The sequence below is a fragment of the Phoenix dactylifera genome, unplaced genomic scaffold, assembly GCF_009389715.1.
Source record: "Phoenix dactylifera cultivar Barhee BC4 unplaced genomic scaffold, palm_55x_up_171113_PBpolish2nd_filt_p 000202F, whole genome shotgun sequence".
In the NCBI taxonomy this organism is placed as follows: Eukaryota; Viridiplantae; Streptophyta; class Magnoliopsida; order Arecales; family Arecaceae; genus Phoenix; species Phoenix dactylifera.
Window position 1 is genome coordinate 353,838 of NW_024067721.1, and position 18,112 is coordinate 371,949.

The 18,112-nt window shown below is 39.4% G+C and overlaps 1 non-coding gene across 1 annotated transcript; it reads right to left on the reverse strand.

Annotated features, from left to right (window-relative positions):
* Positions 1 to 320: 320 nt before the first annotated feature.
* On the reverse strand, positions 321 to 426 carry LOC120105130. The gene has a single exon (XR_005507513.1). It is a non-coding gene; the product is annotated as a small nucleolar RNA R71 (small nucleolar RNA).
* Positions 427 to 18,112: the final 17,686 nt, after the last annotated feature.

Below are 18,112 nucleotides of genomic sequence, written 5' to 3' on the forward strand. Positions count from 1 at the left end.
TTCCCCATCTTGCATTCGATTACCTGAGGTAGCAGCTGTACAATATGAAATAAAGTCTAGTGTGATCCAAATGCTCCCATCTTTTTATGGGCTCACCAATGAAGACCCATACAAACATTTAGATGAATTTCTTGAGATTTGCACCACTGTCAAGATTCAAAACTTCACTGATGATGCCTTGAAACTTAGGTTATTCCCCTTCTCCCTTAAAGATAGAGCCAAACAATGGCTGAATTCTTTAGAAGCTAACTCAATTCGTTCTTGGGATCAAATGCAACAAGAATTCCTTAAAAAATACTTTCCCATAGGAAGAACGAACCAGTTTAGACGTGCCATTACAAGCTTCTCCCAAACTGAGGGAGAAGAATTTCATGAAACTTGGGAGAGATTTAGGGACCTAATCCGTAAATGCCCTCATCATCAAATACCTAAGTGGCAGCTAGTGCAATGCTTCTATGATGGATTGACTGAACGAAACCGTCATATGATTGATGCTGCATGCGGGGGGACTTTCATGCTTCGAAATGAGCATGAAGCATGGCAATTATTTGAAAATCTTAATGAAAACTCCCTCCACCATGCTTCATGTTCTCGTCAAGCACCCCCGAGTTCTCAAAGAAAAGGGACAATTTGTGAAATAAGTCATTCTATGGACCTGTCTAGCAAGGTAGATGCATTGTCCCATAAGATTGACCAACTGATGATAGGTGGGCATTACATGAACTCTTCCCAAGCACAAGTATGTACTATTTGTTCTAGCCCATCCCACCCTATTCATGAGTGCCCTTCAGCGCCCCAATTCCCCGAACTCGTGCAAGAACACATCAATGCTGCTCAAACACAGCCTAGACCGGGTAATGACCCATTTTCCAATACATATAACCCGGGATGGCGAAATCATCCAAACTTTTCTTGGAAGCAGCAAGCTTCGAACACAGCCCAACCCTATTCCCAAAATTTTCAAAATCCTCAGAATTTTCAAACCCCACAAAATATTCATCCCTACCGTCCCTCGATTCAATTTCAACACACTCCTCCTCCACCCCAAAGAAATACAGCCTTTGAGGAGAAAGTGTTGAACGCCCTTCAAGGTTTGGAAACCATTACACAATTAGTGCACTCTCATACGCAATCAATCGCCAAGCTAGAATCCCAAATGGGTCAACTAGCTAATGCACTAAACAAGCGAGAGGAAGGAAAGCTTCCAAGCCAACCACTAAGTAATCCTAGGGGACAATACATGGCTCAAGAAAATCAACTAAATGCAATTCATCATGAACAAGCCAATGCTTTGACTACCCTAAGGAGTGGACGTATAATAGACAATAAGATTGGGGAGGACAACAATAAGGAAGGTGAAGAAGAGGATAGAAATGTGTCAAATGAAAATCTAAAACCTTCTTCTTCTTCTTCGGCTAGTCCATCTTCTGCCAAAACTCACATCCCAAAGGCCCCATTTCCTGAAGCTCTTATTTCACCCTCTCCATTTGGCAAAAAGGGAACTTCATTAGAAGAGATGATGGAGGTCTTCAAACAAGTTAAAATCAACCTCCCACTCCTTGATGCCATCAGACAAGTTCCCTCCTATGCCAAATTTCTCAAAGACCTTTGTACACAAAAGCGAAAATCTAGGACACATGTGCCTAAAAAGGTCTTCCTAACTGAGCAAGTGAGTTCTATTCTCCAACACAACACCCCTCCAAAATTCAAAGATCCTGGTGCTCCCACCATCTCCTGTGTCTTAGGAAATAATTTCATTGATCGAGCACTCTTAGATCTAGGGGCAAGTGTCAACCTTTTACCTTATTCAGTTTATGAAAAACTTGGTTTAGGTGAGTTAAAACCAACCTCGGTATCCCTTCAATTGGCTGATCGATCTGTAAAAACACCACGTGGGATAATTGAAGATGTTCTTGTCAAGGTAGATAAATTCTATTTTCCAGTAGATTTCATTGTCCTTGATATGGAACATGAGCCCAATCCTAATAGACAAATCCCCGTTATCCTTGGGCGGCCCTTTTTAGCAACAGCCAATGCGTGCATCAATTGTAGAACAGGGGTAATGAACATATCATTTGGGAATATGAAGGTAAAATTAAATGTGTTCAATGCGGCCGACCAACCCGCAAGGAAAATTGAGTGTTTTATGATAGACAAAATAGATGACCTCATAGAAGGAGATGCAAAAACTATCTCACTATGTCTGGCTGAAGACAATAAACTTAGCGCTTGTTGGGAGGCAACCCAATTCTCTTAAATTATTTCTTAACATTGAGGACAATGTTAGGTTTAGGTTTGGGGGTATTCATCTTGATTTTCGTCAAAAAAATAATAAAAAATAAAAAAAAATAAAAAAAAATAAAAAATAAAAAATAAAAATATTTTTTTTAAAAAAAAATGTATTTATTTTCATTTTTATAAAATAATATTAATAAAAAAGTTATCAAAAAAAAAAATTTGTTAAAAAAAAAAACCCTAATTTATATACATTTATGCGAGAATGATAAACACACAAGGTATATAAAATCTAAAAAGCCCAATGACTAGTGGAAAGTAATACAAATTTAAGTTCTTTTTATTAAGTCTCTCTTAGGGAGTTGTAAGCTAATCAATACTTTGGAATTTCACTACACACTGGCCGACTCTTCTAAGGTCTAGGCTCGACATTATGTTGAGAGTATGGTAGCAACCTTGGACCCTGATGAATCATACTTATCTAATCCAAAAAAAAAAAAAAAATCATCAATAAAAATGGATTTAGTCAGGAACATCGAAAAGGGCTACCTATTGTCAAAGGTTAAGTGGGCTTGTGATGAGGACTCCGAGCATAAGTCCGTAGGGGAGTCTTGATGCCCGACACCTTATGCCAACTGGTGTGAGAGTTGTCGACTGATTGCTCGTTACATGGAGAAATCACCACAAGAGTAAAAGTGCACAATTTATATATCTTTCTTAAAAAAAAAAAAAAGGGAAAAAATGTTGTATTGACCGAAAAGACAATAGTGTGAAAGTCGTCGTTGCAAAAATTCGAGTAAACTGGAATATTACAGATAAAGCCCGTGAAGTACTAAAGTAAACATCCACAACTCTCGAAATCCTGCAGATAAGATGATTTTGAATCAGTGAGTAGGTCTTTTCGACCAATCCTTGGAAACTACTAGTATTAACAATATTTTGGAGATCCGAACCCTTAGCTTGTGTACGGTCCAGATTTCACCGAGCACTCCAGTATAAATAAGTCTTACAACTCCCTAAACGGAAACTTAATGACTTTAACTTAGATTGCATATTGACCTAGGATTTGGGCTGATTTAGTAAATAAAACCGTGTGTGCTTTTGAAATTTTCATCATTTATGTATCTTAAATTAGATTTTAATAAAAAAAAGAGAGTTTTTGAAATTCGTTACTAGCATGCATTTGGAATTTGATTTTCACTTCATAGATCAATCAATCTAAATATATATATATATAATAAAAAATAATAATAATAATAATAATAACCAAAAATAAAAAATAAAAAATAATAATAATAATAATAATAATAATAATAATAATAATAAAATTTTAGAAGTTTGTGGGTATCTTCACTGGAAACCCTCACGAGACTATAACTCGTCCACTAGGGTAACCTAGGGGTTTAAAGCCTTGTTGCATATGGTAAATGCAATCGCGATGCCTGCGAAAGTGAGTTAGAGGTTTTCTTTATTTTCATTTTTGCTCGAGGACTAGCAAAATATAGGTTTGGGGGTGTGATAAGTGCTTAATAATTTATAATTTAGTTATCTTTCCATAGCACTTATCAATATTTTTAAACTGATAAATACATATTTTACCATGAACTTGAACAAACATTGAAGTAAGTTTAAAATATGGTAATTATTCTCTTAAACTAGATTCTGAACTTGTCTCTCTCTTCTTTGCAATCTTTCATGAAAATTTCATAAAAATATATAAGGAGGAGATTGTGTTGACCCGATTTGGTAACCTGATAGAGTTGTAATCAAGCTAAGCTTATAATTAAATGGGCTTTGGTCCTGATTCGATTGAAAGTTATAATTAATTATGTATGGGGCAAAGGTTTGATTAACCCTTTTTATTAGGTCACGGTCCGGTTTTTAGTCTTGTCTGGTCGAGTTCGATCTGAAGCAACTCAGCAAGAATTAAATGTAAATAACATTGGGCTCGAGAATAATTTCAAGCAAATCAACGATCATGACCCACCTCAAATCCAAAGCCAATTCCCAACCAATTCATTTCCTACCTTCATATAAAATTTATAATTTTAAAACAAAAATAATAATAATAATAATAATAATTGAATATCCATGATTCACTGTTCATATGAACAGTGTCCCGTGAAAAACACTGTTCATATGAACAGTGTTAGGAAAAACAAAAAAAAAAAAAAAACTAAAAAATGCATTTCACTGTTTATCTTCTTCCCCTCCCGTAGATCCCGCGGCCGTCCACCTTCCATGGCGACCTCCCGACGATCCCGCGACCAGATCCTCCGGCCCTTCTTCCGCCCTCCTCCCAGCTTCTTCAGCCGCGCCAGCAACGCCCGCGTTCTTCACGCGCTGCAAGCATCCCAACCGCATCCGAGCAAGCGTGATTTCCAGCGATCTACCAACGCCCATCAAGCATCTTTCATGATCAACGCCCGAATCATCCCGTGGCATCTTCCATCTTCAGCGCATCTCCTCCCTTTCGAAGTCAAGCCGTGATCCAAGCTTCCACCGTGGCCGTGATCGGCTCCTCCCACCAGCCCACGGGTCATCACCTCCTCACAGCATCCAAGCAATCCCACTGCCAGCAGCCTATGAAGCAGCCCAAGATCCCGTCCGTATTCATCTTCTTCCCGTGAATCACCCCCTCCACGGATCAAGCTCCAACATCACGCGTCCGTGAATGGTGTCTTCCCGAGATCCCGCGGCCAGACCTTCATCCGAATCAAAGGTCTCAGCCCCTCTCCCATGGATCCGCTCCTCCCATCATCGCACCCAAGCTCCATGGAACGTGCCACAGTCAAGCCTCCGAGTACGCCCCTTCCGGAATCCCAAGCATCCTCACTTGCCTATAAATAGGGTGTCCATCAGAAGAAGAGGGGGGGAGAGGAGCTCGGACACGGTTCCAAGAAAAAAACAGAGCTTGCTCTGTTTTGAAGAGAAAAAGAAAACCAAAAAAAAAGAGAATAAAAAAGAGAGAGGGTTTGAGGCGGATGGCAAAGGAGTTCTTCAGCCAACCAATGGAGATGACAAGCACCATGAGCAGCTGAGCCTCGGTTTAGGGGTTTGATGAAGCCATAGAGGAGTATTTGTTTCATTTTTATTGATTTGAGTTTGTATTGTAAGATGGTTGCATGATGAAGAATTTATCAATTGATCTTATGATTTATCCTATTTATGTGAATCATTTATCTTGCATAAAATATTTTACATAGATTGATCTATTTCATCGAATCCAACACCTGTGGTTTGGAGGAGATATTCATGTGACATCGATTTCATGTTTAATGACTTAATGATCAGATGCATCATGCTAGGTTAGACAGGTCATGCTTATCGTTAGAGTAGATGGTTTGTGCTAGACTTAGATGATTCATGCTGGGAATTAGTTATAATTTTCTTTTGTGATTGCTTTGGCTTGTAGTCGGAAGCAATCAAGTCTTACATACAACTCAATCATTGAAAGCGTCACGGATATAAATCTATCGGTGGAATCTAGCCCTAAACACCTCTCTCCATAGATAATTCATACTACTACACCCATATTAATTCTTAGTTTTTATCATTTACTCTAGCTTATCCCCTTTGAAGTAATTATTTAATTAGGAAAAATAACTTGTCTCCAATCCCTGTGGACCGACACCCGTAATCACTATCCTACAGGATACGTGCTATTGCGTGGTTTATTTTCAAAATTGAAAGAACCGATCATCCATCTCAAGTCGACTCCAAGGAAACTCGAGTCGACTCCAATCTAGTCAAAACCTCTGATTGTATCCAAAATTGAATCCAATTCAATTTGGCTCATCCTTAGTCCAAATACTTAATGAAATTGAGTTTATTAGTAATCTAATTACTAGTTAATCCAACAATAATTACCTTAATTATTTTATAGGATAATTTGCCAATCAAATTGATCAAATTATCCCTAAATGATTCTCAATCATCCATCAGCAATCTTGATCAATCAGGAAACTTCTATGCGTGTGACCTCATAGGTTCGAACCTAAGTTGGTGGTACAGAAACGATTTTCTGCACTAATCGATGTGACCATCTAGCAATGGTACCCGACGTTCGGATAGGATGAATATATGCAAAGCAAATATTTTAGAATTCTGGACTATGGTTACTGTATAATTCATCCCTTTGACTCCTAATGCTAGGATGACCTCAGAGCTCTATCAACTCTCCAATCAGTACGTCCACTATATGATGAACTTTAGAAATCCTGTGACACATCACAAGGATTATCCTGACCAAGGTTTTGCTAAATTGAACACAAAGCATTATCTCTTATTTTCAGGAGGGGTCAATTCCATCTTGACTCACGCATTGATTTCGCAAGTACTTGACTATACCCAGTAACCTTCCATCCCAGAATTAGAATTCTGCTAGTCCGGTACCAAAGTATAGTGAGTTGCTTACTAATCACTATGGTGATCTCAGATCTGAGGGACACTTATACCCATATCCACTCGAAACAACTTTTGACAGCAGAGCATTCCGAAATTGATCACGTTCAGTGAAATGTACTCTTATACTTTATCTGTGTGATATATCAGTATCTCTACACTCCTTGGTTAAGATGACAACCAACGTATATGTCACACAACGACCTAATCTCGACAATGCAGTCATCCTAATAACAGCATATCATTTGGTCGTGAATAGGTTTAAGAACTTAAAGATAAATCCTTCTTTATTATAAAATAAGTCCTAAGGACTTCATCAGATAAGAGTTCATTTGAAGATGAAATGATGAATAATGCCAAATAACACTTTATTAATTTGTCAATTCATTTACAAAATTCAGTCATCAACATGCTGACGATTAATATTTAGGATATAATTTCCAACAACTCCCACTTAGCCTAAAGCCAATCGGCACAGTATCTAATACCCATCTTCGACTTGTATTCATTGAACTCTTTGATGCCGAGGACTTTAGTAAATGGATCAGCCAGATTTCCTTCAGTATCAATCTTCTGCAAATTAATGTCACCTCGTTCTATAATCTTCCAAACTAGATGATAGTATCGCAGAATATGCTTGGTCCGCTGATGTGCTTTAGGTTCCTTTGCTTGAGCTATGGCTCCAGTGTTATCACAAAATATAGGAACTAGATCATCAATGGAGGGTGCTACTCCAAGCTTGGTGATGAACTTGCGGAACCATACAGCTTCCTTGGCGGTATTAGATGCTGCAATGTATTCTGCTTTGCATGTAGAATCTACCACTGTATGCTGCTTGGAACTCTTCCAGCAGATAGCACCTCCCTTAAGAGTAAAGATATAATCTGACACGCTCTTACTATCATCTCGATCTGACTGAAAACTGGAATCAGTATATCCCTCAAGTTTCAAGTCAGAATCACCGTAGACAAGCCACTGGTCCTTAGTATTTCTCAAATACTTAAGGATAGTTTTACAACCTTCCAATGGTTGCCACCTGGATCAGACTGGTATCTACTCACTGCTCCTAGTGAGTATGCCACGTCTGGTCTAGTACATATCATGGCGCACATTATAGATCCCACTACCGAAGCATATGGAACTCTATCCATACTCTCTTTTTCTTGAGGAGTTGTCAGACAATCCTTCTTAGAGAGATTAATTCCATGGCCTATCGAAAGACAACTTTTCTTGGAATTAATCATGCTGAACCTTTTCAGCATAGTATCAATGTACGTAAATTGGATAATCCAAGCAATCTTTTAGATCTATCTATATAGATCTTCATCCCTAGGATGTAAGATGCTTCACCCAAATCTTTCGTGGCAAATTGAGGATGATAACTAGACCTTTATTTTTTGTAATGCAGGGACATCATTCCCAATTAATAGAATGTAATCCACATACAAAACTAGAAATATAATAACTGAACCATTGACCCACTTATAAATGCAGGGTTCTTCTTCATTCTTAATGAAGCCATATGTTCTGATTACCTTATCAAAATATATATTCCAACTTCGTGAAGCTTGCTTTAATCCATAAATGGATTTTGAAGCTTGCACACTTTAGACTCATCTGCAGATGTAAAATCTTCAGGTTGTATCATATATACTTCCACTTCTAAATCTCCATTTAGAAAAGCGATTTTAACATCCATCTGCCAGATCTCATTATCTAAATGTGTTGCTATTGCAATCATAATCCGAATGAACTTGAGGATTACCACAGGAGAAAATGTCTCGTCATAGTCAATATCATAACGCTGACGATATCCTTAAGCAACCAGACGAGCTTTATAGGTCTCTACCTTTCCGTCTGCGCCCCGTTTCCTTTTAAAAATCTACTTACACCCTATGGGTTTAATCCTTTTGAGTGGGTCAACTAATGTCCATACATCATTGACTTTCATGGATTCTATTTTGGATTGCTTATCTCCAAGCCATGCGTCAGAATCATGCCTCTGTATAGCATCCATATAGGTGATTGGATCCTCATCGTTTTCATCAAGTTCGACAGGATCTCCGTTCCGGATCAAGAAACTGTAGTATCTGTTCGGCTGACGTAGTACTCTACCTGATTGCCTTAATGGTGCAACTAAAATAGGTTCGAGATCTGATCTAATCAAATCTGACTCAATAGGTTCAGTGGATGGTGTTGGGTCTTTTACATGTTGAACTTTCCTAAGTTCTACATTAGAGCTTCTACTTCCTTCTCCAAGAAATTCCTTCTCCAAGAAAACAGCTCTATTGCTTACGAACAAAATTTATTCTTCAGCAAGGTAGAAATAATATCTTTTAGTCTCTTTAGGATCACCGACAAAGAAATATTTGTCAGACTTGGCTTCAAGTTTGTCTTGCTTTCAAACGTTTGACATAAGCCGGACACTCCCAAATCCTAAGGTGAGAAACACCGGTTTCTATCCCGTCCACATCTCATGCGGTGTTTTAGTCACAGATTTACTTGGAACCTTATTAAGAATATAACAGGCTGACTCAAGTGCATATCCTCAAAAGAATATGGGCAGAACAGCAAGCTCCATCATGGATCGAACCATGTCTAATTAGTGTTTGATTTTTACTTTCTAATATTTTGTTGTATTGCGGTGCTACCAAGAGGAGTCCATTAGGAGATAATCCCATTTTCTTCTAGATATGTCAAAAAACTCACTGGAGAGATATTTCTCCTCCTCGATCTGATCCAAAAATTTTTAATACTCTTTCCAGTTTGTTTTTCTAATTCATTACGATATAATTTGAACATTTCAAATTGATTTAGATTTATGTCTCATTAAATAGACATAACCATACCTTGAAAGGTCGTCTGTAAACGTAATGAAATATGAATATCCACCTAATAGCATTTGTGCTCATTGGTCCACATACATCAGAATGTACAAGGTCAATAAGTCACTGGCTCGTTCACCTTTTCTGTAAAAGATGATTTAGTCATCTTACCAAGAAGACATGATTCGCAGGGTGTCAATGATTATAATCATTAACATGTAAGCTTCCCTCTTTGACTTAACTAGTTCCATCCTGTCTTGTTAATATGAACATACTCCTATTGATGACCAAAGGTATACATCTGTGAATATTCATCTTATTATAGTGGCCACTTACTTGACTTGCTACATTACATTAACAGCCTGTGATAATATATAAATGCCATTGCTCAATTTCCATGCATTACAGTAACACCATTCATAATGATATCACAATAATTTCCTTTTATGAAATCTCATATCTTTCTCTTAGGCCTGTTTGGGTCAAGGAGGCAATATACTCGAGGACAGTTCCTCTTCAATGCCCTTGCTTCTTACGGTAGAAGCACTCTGCTTTGCTTTGATCAGTCTTCTTCTTCTTAGTCTGACTCTGCACAGATTGCCTAGGGCATTGCACCTTGTTCTTATTTTTCTTCTTCCCTTTCTTAAAGGGACGGACGACCCCTAGATGAACCTCCCACTAAATTCACCAACCCTTAAGGAGTTGGTGGATCTTTCTCAAAAGTTTGTAGTAAACCCAATAATTAGTGATAATTTATTACTGGTTTCGTCATACGAAAGTTAGTGAGAAATGGGCGATAAGAACTAGGAAGAGAGTTCAGTATAACATCCTTCCCCAATTGATCATGAAGGGTAAAATCGAGAGTGCTCAGGCGCTCGATCAACTCAATCATGTACAATACATGATCGGTCACCGATGCCCCATCCTTTATCCGTGCGCTAAAAATAGCACAACTAGTCTTGTGCCTTTCAACGTCGTCGGGAGTGCCAAAAGATTCGTTCAACACTTGAACGATCTCTTTGGGTTAGGCATTCTCGAACCTATGCTGAACTCATCGTTCATCGCAGCAAGCATAATGCAGCGGATAGTGATACGGTTACTGAGCCACTTCTGATAAGTGTCTCTGACTGTACCCGTGCATTAGTAGCGGCTGTTCAAGTGCTGGATTTGTTATCACATAAAGGATCCGTTCTGCTCTAGCACTATCTTAAGCTTTCTAAGCCAGTTATTAATATTGGGACTAGTCAACTTGTCATTATCCAACAATGTACGAAGTGACAAACTAGTGGCCATTTCTGCATAAAAAGAAATCGGCTATTAGTAAATGAATTGACAATACCCTCAAGACTTGGACTTTAGTCTCAAATCTTCCACTATCTATATACAAATTTGTAACCTCTACCTCAAATTCGAAGAATTACACTAAACTCTTTAGTGACACTAGAACCCAATAGATCGCATATGGCCCGAGTGTGGCTCGCCAACCCATATGCACCTATTGCAGTTCTGAACCAATTTCACCAAACAATTTCTAGTGATAATTTTGTCCCAATCTCTCGATAGGCATGTGGCGCCTCACCAAAAATTTTGGTAGGTCCAACCATTAAATAATAAGGTTTCGTGTAATATACTAATAGATGACCAAGCCCAAGTGGCTCGGCCCACCTAATCGCCTATTGAAGGTACACTCGACTCATCATATATTGAATGACAATTTCAATGGTCAAATAATCAGGCGTGTGGCGCCTCCAATGATTACCTAGCCATTGGACCCATTATCATCAACTTAATGGGAGGCTATGACCTAGTTATCTCCATAACTATTTCATTTTAGGAACCTAATAATTTTAGAAGATTTGATCCAATTGAGAATAGATAAGAAGAACCGGTTAATCTAGATCCTCCCACTGACTTCATCAAGTCAGATTAACAAGAACTAGATTCAATCCGATTAAAGAGGCACCTAAATCAGTCATACTAATTTTTCTTAAGGCATGGTCAACTTGAATCATTAAATGATCCAATCAAAATGTGATTGACCATATTAGCCAGGTAAGTGAGATCGTGGAAGGATATGCCATTAACTCGACAAAGACGAATCAGTGTGAGTAGCTCCCAAATAAAAACCACAGATCAAGTCTGCCAAACTTTCTTAAACCCGACTAGTTAATCAATTTCAATTTGATCACTCAAATAATTCGGCTCTACCTCTGAGCCTAAATCAATCCATCTTGGTCTAATCAAAGATAGAATTGATCAATCTTCAACTATTGTATTTAACCTAGAGTTTTCTTGACCTATCTAGTTACAACTTAATTAATTTGATCAATTAACTCTAATTATTCCATATTTGATTCTAACCTTAGGTCTAACCCATTCTTAAGAACTTGATTCAAGCTAACCCATAGCCCAAAGACATATGCAAATGCCATTAATTGAAACACAATTCTAGATCTAGATTTTCATATCACTAATTCTCAATTAAGTGTAAGCTTATGAAAGTTTAGATCATTGCATAGTCTTTTTAATTACACATTAATTATAAACTTTCAGTTCTTAAAATTTTTTTCAGATCTGAGTTTGATAATTAATCATGTGTAATTCACCTTTTAATTCATGTTTAAATCATTACGATTTTGTCATAATCATATATATAAACTATCATGAATTAAATCAAACATCATACAAACTTTTGTATTTTTTAGATCTATAATTTCTTTAAAAATCAGAATTCAATGTATCATAAATTTTATTAGATCTAAATCTAAACAATTTTTATGATTTTCAATTTGATTTTAAATTTCAGATCTAGTTAATCATGCATATTCAACAATTAAATCATTCATAAAAATACTTTAGATCTAATCTAAACATGTTCATGATTTCAGATTTAATTGCAATGATTAAAACATAAAGGATTAAACTAGCAACCTGGCTCTGATACCACTGAAAGAGATCCTATGATGCTTGTAGCATAGCATGCTAAAATTTAAAATTTTTCAAAAACTGGTTGTACCTGTTCGGGTTGCCTACGTACCCCTTCACAAGGGGGATCAAGCCACACGTAGTTCTTTTAATTTTGAAAATCGCAGTGGAAAAAACGAATTAAACATTTTAATTCTAACATGCATGAGAAATCAAATTTCAATATACCACTACAAGTATTCATGATCAATGTGCCGGGATCATTTAAACGATTATGCTAAAATCATTGCATGATTAATTATAGATCTGAAATGAGATAATTAATTAAGTTCTAAAACTTAACTAATCTATGATCCAACTAATCTCCGAATGCCCATCGAATAGGCTCTGAAGATTATTCTATGAAGAGTCCCGAAAGAGTTTTAACCCTCGAGGATTGGATTCTATATAAGGAACATCTTTGGTTTTAGATTCATACCTTTATGAATATGAAAAATATGGATTTGAAGCTTGAGTTGCACAGCCACACACTCGTCTGACCTCCATGAGTAATCCACGCGAAGCTCCTAGAATGATCCAATCCCACGGAAGTGCTAGCTTGCGCAGGATCTTTCTTGTTTCTAAACTTGGATCTTTCCGACGCTATCAACTATTGATCCGCCTTCTTGGAAGAACTTGGAGGAATGGCTAATAGGGATTAAAACATAGTTAGATCTGATCTAAAAGCTCTTATCAGGGATCCCTATCAGCTAATGGCAATATGAACTTAGAGGAAGAAGATGGGGACGGGAATGGAAAGCAGAAAATTCCTTTTCTCCTTCTTTTCTCTTGGGTTTTCCTCATTCAATTTTCTTTGTTGGCGACACAAAGAACCATTCCTTTTATAGCCACGCCATCTGACCATTTGAATTCGAAATTCAAATGAAAATCTGGTATAATTCACAATGCAAACAACAAGAAGTATAGTAGTTCGGTGCTTTCCTATGCACCTACGTCCACTCCCCAAGTGACTCTTTAGGAATTCATTATAATCTCGCAGATTACAGTTGGATTGTTTTTCGGGCTCACAATCCAAAAACCTTTACACTTTGATTTTTCTGGGATCACCAAAAACCTATTTTGTTTTACGGGCTCACCAACAAACCTTCACCTTGGTTTTACGGGTTCACCAACAAACCTACACTGTTGGTTTTACGGGCTCACCAACAAACTTTTACAAGATATTAAGAAGAAAAAGAAGGTTGAAACTCTTAGTTGAGCAGATATAACAAATGTAAGCTACAAAGAAGAGTTAGAATATAGTTATCGCTTTGATATGGTTCTTCTCTTCTTTGTCAAGGAATGCTTCACTCTTCAAGGGTTGGTAGAGCTCTTAATGTCTCTTTTTGATCTGCTCAACCACTTTCTTTTGACTCTTGAATGAAGCACCTTGATGAAGAAAATTAGAACTTTTGTCTTTCTTGTGTAAGCTTTGATATTTTGCAAAAGGATGCTTTGTTCTGATGAATAATGTCACTATAAATACTTTCCATACCTTTTGGTCACTCCCCATTGGTCAGATTTCAAAAATTATCCGTTACTAGCCGTTGGGAGGTCAAAAGGTACTTCTGCAGCACTAGCCATTATGCCTCTGCACGTGCTGGGGTCGACCCAAACTTTACTAGGGTCGACTCAACTTACTGTTCATCAGACTTAGGGTCGACTCAACTTTTAGTGAGGTCGACCCAACTTTCACTGGGGTCGACTCCTGCTACAATGGGGTCGGCCCTCTCAGAAAATATAGAACCTTGTATTTCGGCTGCTTGTCACTGAGGTCGACTCGACTCTTTTTGAGGTCGACTCAAGCCATAGTGGGGTCGACTCAAGTTCTATTGGGTCGACCCTCTCAGGGACTCCAGAGACATAATTTTGAACGACATTAGCCTTGGGGTCGACTCATGTTCAGTTGGGGTCAGCTCCATTGGGGTCGACTCAAGGATTCGTTGGGTCGGCTCCAGCTGGGGTCGACTCAAGCAAGCTTGGGGTCGGCCCTCTCAGTAAATTCCAGAGAGTCTTTTTCTTGAGGCTGAAGTTGGGGTCGACTCAGGGTTCTTTGGGATCGACTCAAGCATACATGGGGTCGACTCCGGTTAGTGTTCATCTGTGCCATTTTTGCAGAGGTGTGCCAGATGGTTCCATGATGTGCCAGGGTCGACTCCACTAATGTTGGGGTCGACTTATTCCACACTTTTCTGCATCTTAAAGTTAGATTTATCCACATAGTCAAAAAGATATATTCTAAGTAATTTTGAGTATATGCCATGGTAGTGCTACATACTCTTAATCAACGAAAATCACTGTTTTTCCCTTAAGAGTAAATTTTACTTGAAATCTTGCTAGAATAAAATTAAGAATTTTCTATCCCTCTTCTATCACAAATCTCGTTGTTAATCATTGGAAGACATTAAGATCTCATTCGCTTAATGTATCGAGGGTGTCGTATTCATTAGATATTTTCTCAATGGTTGTGTTAATCATCAAAATAACACTAACATCCTCAGTCTGGAAATGAGAGACCGAGGTGAAGCGGTGGTCAATGCCGAGCTCGAAGCAAAATTTTTTGAAGCGGGCATTGTCGAACTAACGACTGTTGTCAGATATGAGAACGCAAGGGAGCCCAAACTTGCAAATTATTGATTTTCAGATGAAATCTCGCATCTTTGGCTCGGTGATTTGGGCCACTGGTTTGACCTCAACCCACTTGGTGAAGTAGTCGATGGAGACGACGAAAAATTTTCTTTGTCCGGTGGCCTGGGGGAATGGTCCCAATATGTCGATTCCCACTGAGCAAATGGCCAAGGGGCACTGATTGAGGTCAGCAGCACTGAGGGTCGGTGCTGAATGTTGGTGTTCTGCTGGCATCGGTCACACTTTTGGACGAAGTCTACCGTGTCTTTCTGAAGTGTAGGCCAATAGCATCCCTAGCATAGAATCTTGTAGGCTAAGGCCCTACCACCTTGGTGATTCCCATAGATCCCCTCATATACCTCTCACATGGCATAATCCACCTCCGAGGGACGGAGGCATCTAAGGAGGGGAGATGTGAAGGACCTGCGATAGAGCTTACCTTCATGCAAGAGGTATCGGAAAGCCTGACGCTTGATTCGGCAGGCTTTGAGCTCATTGTCGGGAGGACTTCACTCTGCAGGTAATTGACGAACGCATCCATCCAGCTCGGTTCGGTCTCAATGCAGAGGATCGGCTCGGGCTCCTCAATGCTCGGTATTTTAACATACTCGAGCGTTGTGGTCTTTGGGAGCTCGCTCATGTGGGATGTCGCCAACTTTGATAGCAGGTCGGCCCTTGTGTTCTCTGTCCTAAGAATATGCTGGATGTCGAAGGTGCTTAGCATGGAGGTGATGTTCCACACCTTCTGGAGGTATTTTTGCATCAACGGCTTCCTTGCTTCAAAGTCTATCAAGATCTAGCCCACGACCAGTTGGGAGTCACTGAAGATCTTCAGGCTTTCGATCTTGAGCTCCTTCACCAATTTTAGCCTAGCGACGAGCGCCTCGTATTCCGCTTCGTTGTTCGACACAAGAATTCGAAGCGTAGGGCTTGTTCTGCCACCACCCCATCTGGGCTGGTGAGAATGAGTCCTGCACCGCTACCCCCCGAGGTCGAGAAACTGCCGACGTGTTGGATCCATGGCTGCTTCGGGGCGTCCCCTTTTGGTGCGAACTCGGCCTCGGGGTCTGTTGGGAACCCGCCCATGCCGCAGAAAATTTAAAACTTTTCAGATGGCAGCGGAAGAGGCATAAGCGGGATCGACGTTCATCCTATGAATGTTGTTGAATAACCGTTCGTAGATAGATTAGAATTAAAAAATTTTAAACTAATTATGAAGATCAGATCTTCACCTTGTGCGGTAGATGATCACCGCAAACTGAAGTTCATGGTTTAGGATGAAGGTTCGCTTGAAGCCGTTCACGCGTCCGGCCTCTACGGGTATCCACACGAAGCAGAGACCGATCAAAGCTTCCTTGTCTCCCCGGGGTGCTAGCTCCCTTGCAGAGACTTTAGATGGCTGATTTCTCCCTTTGAATCAACTCTTGATTATGCTTGGGAGGAGGAAGAAGAAGGAGGCTCTAAGGAGAAGAACCAAAGCTACTTGCAGCCTTTTCTTTTCCTGCGTTGGAAGAAGGAAGGGAGGAGGGCCGCCAACACCTTTCTTTTCTTTCCTTGCTTGCGGCTGAAAACCAAGAGGAGAGAAGGGGGCCACGGCTTGGAGAGGGAGAGGGCTTCTCATACCCTAGGTGCTGCCCCTTGCTCCTTTTAAAGCGTGTGGAGCTCCTACAATTAGGAGCTCCTTGACTTTTCCAAGAGGGGCGCCGGCCCCTCTTGTGTTGCCGCACCAACAAGAGAAAGGGGAGGGGCGTGAGCCCCTCCCTTTGTGTTGCCCTAGTCCTCATTAAGTAGGATTGGGAGGCCCAATGTGGCTAAGTCCTAATCTAATTAGGCTTAGTCCAAGTTGAACCAATTGGGTTTAATCTAGGTAAGTCCTAATCCAATTAGAACTCAAATCAATTATGACTCAATTGAACTCTTCAATCCTAATCCAATTAGGAGTCTTGTTAATTCATTAGATTAATAATTAATTAGGACTTAAGAAATCCTAATCCAATTAGGATTTATTTAATTTTAGTATAATCCAATTAGGACTCTTATTTGAATCCGAAGTCCTAATCTAATTAGGACTTCTAGGAATCCTATTCTAAGTAGGAATCCATTGAATTCAAAATCCTAATCTAATTAGGATTGTAGGAATCCTACTCCAAGTAGGACTCCAGTCCTACTCCAAGTAGGATTCCCAGTCCTAATCCAATTAGGATTCCAGAAATCCTACTCCAAGTAGGATTCGTGTTTTAAGTCCAATTAATTAATTCCCATTGTTCCTTCTTCAACTGATTATCAATCGAATTGATTTCTTGTGATTCATAATCACGTTTCAACCATCGATCGGTCAATACTCTAGTGTGTGTGACCCCATAGGTTCTATTCTGACTGGTAGTGAGATATATTGTGATCTCTATCATATATCATTGAAAACTCCTTTCAATGGGTTGGAACGATTCCAACTCTACTCATTAGGGTTTATCGACATCGAGATATCCCTGTGAGTCTCACCATCCACCAGTGACACCTAGCAGCATAGTGGTACCCAGCAGAATGAATGATGAACCTCTAGGTGCAGTTATCGTGTGATACAGTCCTTCTATCGTGGATCCCTACAGGGGGAGGTCATGGACAACTCGTCAAACCCCATCGCCTGTCATATGTCAATTTATTCGACTTAAGCTCGAGAGTGAAAACTCTTTCTCCACTGTACAATCTACCCCGGAGGTCTTACGAACTCAGTCTTATAAATCACATAGGATCTCTCCTTATCTATCAAGGTCGATAGATTCCTTAGGTGCATACCCTACTCCTACAGTGAACCTACTGCAGCCAATCTACACTGCATGGACCCATATGGTTAGAGACCATGTATGTGTGCAGTCAAACTACAATAACCTCACTGTGAGTAGCCGAAGCATCGCAGGTCAAAGGACCAGTCACACTACTGCAACATCAAGCAAGTCACTGACGAGTGGATAGACATCCAAGTGACTTCTTGTCTTGGTCACGCTCAGTACCCTTGTTTTCTAACAAGCACTTGCACAATTGCTCTAGTGCCCTACACT